The sequence below is a fragment of the Dendrobium catenatum genome, unplaced genomic scaffold (assembly GCF_001605985.2).
Source record: "Dendrobium catenatum unplaced genomic scaffold, ASM160598v2 fragScaff_scaffold_586, whole genome shotgun sequence".
In the NCBI taxonomy this organism is placed as follows: domain Eukaryota; kingdom Viridiplantae; phylum Streptophyta; class Magnoliopsida; order Asparagales; family Orchidaceae; genus Dendrobium; species Dendrobium catenatum.
Genome location: NW_021319048.1, coordinates 357,268 through 360,328, shown reverse-complemented (window position 1 = coordinate 360,328; position 3,061 = coordinate 357,268).

Genomic DNA, 3,061 nt, shown 5'->3' with positions numbered 1-3,061 from the left:
TTTTTTTTTTAAATTTACTTTCCTCTCCACAGCATCACAATAACATCGTTTAAAAAGCTTTTTTTTTTTTGGAAAAAAAAAACATTTAAAAAGTTTTGGCTGAGAAAGAAGTTTTAAAATATTTATTTGAGACGCTGCGCTAGCAAGCTAAATTTTAACCATCATCAACACGCAATAATTTAAGAAACTTAAAGAAAAGCAAGTAATGGATTATATATATATATATATATATATACGAACTTCAAGATAACAGCACTCTCCAGGAGGGAAATCTTAGATTAAATAGACAAATACATACTGACATTAGACATTATATATCATATTAGACCACGCAAGACAAATTCCCTCATAAACTGAGCACCTTTAGCTAGTAGTGGATGAGCTAGAGGAATACGGTGATGGCGAGCACCACGACGCCGGCCAGAACAGAGAAGAGGCCGGCTGTTAGCAGCCCAAGCAGAATTGCCCCCTTAATATTCTTGCACTGGACGGATATCAAGAGCGCGAGACCCAGAAAGAAACTGAAGAGAGCTAGGGCGACGCTAACTTGGAAGAGGATGAGCTCGCCGCCGCCCGATTTTTTTTTCTTTTCTATGCCAGCTATGAAGATCGATTGGGACGGGACGCTGACATTTACGCCTCCCAAAATGTTCGCTGCCTTCTCCAAGGACTTCATTTCGCCGGCGGCATCATTCAGCTGCTGTTCAGCCTCAGGCATCATTCGCTGCGTTTCATATGTGTATATATATTTGGACATTATGCATTTCATAATTTCATTTTGTCCTATAAACTATAAAGTGAAACTGATTCCGTCACTATCTGCCACCAAGGATGATCAACGATAACTAAGGAAAGGATACCGATCATTGGATAATAATGTGAGGAAGGAGATGAAGCTGTCTCATGTGGGAGGAATTAAAGCTTAGGTGAGCAGTGGACTCAGGGTATTGGGAGTATCGAGAGTCGAGATCGAGCGTCTACGCCTATATATATATATATATCTATCTCCATAATCTTGTTTTTATTTTGTAGCTAGGCGCAGCAACTATTTCCATTGGCGAAAAAAATGAGAAGCCGAATCCCTGAGGCTGAACAGCAGCCGAATGATGCCGGCGAAATGAAGTCCTTGGAGAAGGCAGCGAACATTTTGGGCGGCGTAAATGTCAGCGTTCCCGTCCCAATCTTAATAGCTGGCATAGAAAAGAAAAAAAAATCGGGCGGCGGCGAGCTCATCCTCTTCCAAGTTAGCGTCGCCCTAGCTCCTCTCTTCAGTTTCTTTCTGGGTCTCGCCTGTAGAAATTTGAAAATTAAGAGGGCAATTAGGTTAATTAGGTAATGTATTTAATATAAAAGGTTAATTAGGTAATGTATTTAATGTAACTTTCTGTCTGAGCCAGTGTGGGGGCACTGGGGGCAGGTGCCCCCACTGGCCAATGAATTTTTGATTAATTAGGTAATGTATTTAATATAAAATGTTAAAACAAAATTATTTCAATTAGCTTTATCCTAAATCCTTTGGTAGCTATTGTTTTTCCCACATGCCTGACGCCGCAGGCAGAAAGGCATCTGTACTCAAAATTGAGATAAATTCTTAGTATTCACGTGGCTCTCTTTCTCTATTGTTACTTGTGAGTCTCTCTTTCTATCACTTATTTTTTTTTTCCTGAAAAAGAAATTTAAAGCTATTTTTTTATTTGCTATGAATGTGTACAATATTGTTAGATTTTTACATTACAATATATAATAAAAATATTTAAAAAATCTCATAAAATGAAAAATATTATAGAATTGTTTATAGTTACATTTTATATTATTTTTTTAAATTGACAGGAAGGATAGAAAAGAGGATTTAATAAATTATAATTATATATAATGTTGAGAAGAGGATCTCAAAGCTGACTCAAGTAAGTTATTTTTCATTTAAAAGTATAATTGTTCTACTATATTATATCAGTTGCTACAACAACGATCAAATGAGTATTTTCCATCATGAAAATTGTAAAGAATCGTATGTTAGATCCAATCATTACAGTGTTAGATACAACCATTTTGTAAATTTAAAGTTAAGTTTTTATGATATAATCTAATTTTTTCAAGTTATTTGAATATGAAAATATGTTTAAAATTAGCAAAAAGATAATATAGAAAATGAACTTTGGGGAGTAGTTCAATTTTTTTTTTATTTGTTTATAAAATTTCAATGTATACTTTTTTTCTAACAATTTTACTCATTAAAATTTTAAATTTATGTTTAGAAAAATTTGAAAATTATTAATTTGTGCCCCCACTAATAAAAAGTTCTAGCTCCGCCTTCAAAATATAATAACAATCATATCAAATAGTAATTCATTTCTAACCTAACTATATTTCTAACACACAAAAAAATATGATGCTTATATTTTTTTGTGTTGGTAGGAAAGGTCACATTAAGAGAATAAAATCTAATTTTGGATAAGAGAGAGTGTCATAATTGATATAAATATTTCAAACATAATAACAGTAATAATAATTCTCATTTACTATTAAAATTTTCTAATTTAAATGGTATGCTCTTTGATTTTTATCTATAAAATAATTTTTTCCTAATTTAATCGATTGCTTTTTTAGTTTTTTAGTACAGGTCACAAAAATTGCCTTTTTTTTTAAATTTTCACAAATTCCTGTCATCGAAGTAGCTTTCAGGGTCAATGGGAATTGGAATAATAGAAAAGCTAGACTTTCAATACTCTTTTTTTAATTTAATAATATGTTAATTCAAGAGTGATTATATATAAGTAATAGAGTAGAGTATTATATGAATATGTTACAAAATAATGTGTGCTTAATAATGAGGATATTTTATAATAATAATGATTATAAAATTCTATCATAAATATTAGACATATTCTAATATTGATATGATAATAAATAATTATAATTAATTCTAATGTAAAAGAGATATAGGTTCTTAGTTTTTCTGCGTTGAGAGATGTTCTCATGGTTTCTAGAGGAAGGAGAGGGTCACCTTGATTGGTTCCATTAGGGGTGCAAACTATTAGAACCAAGAAATAATTAATGTGTA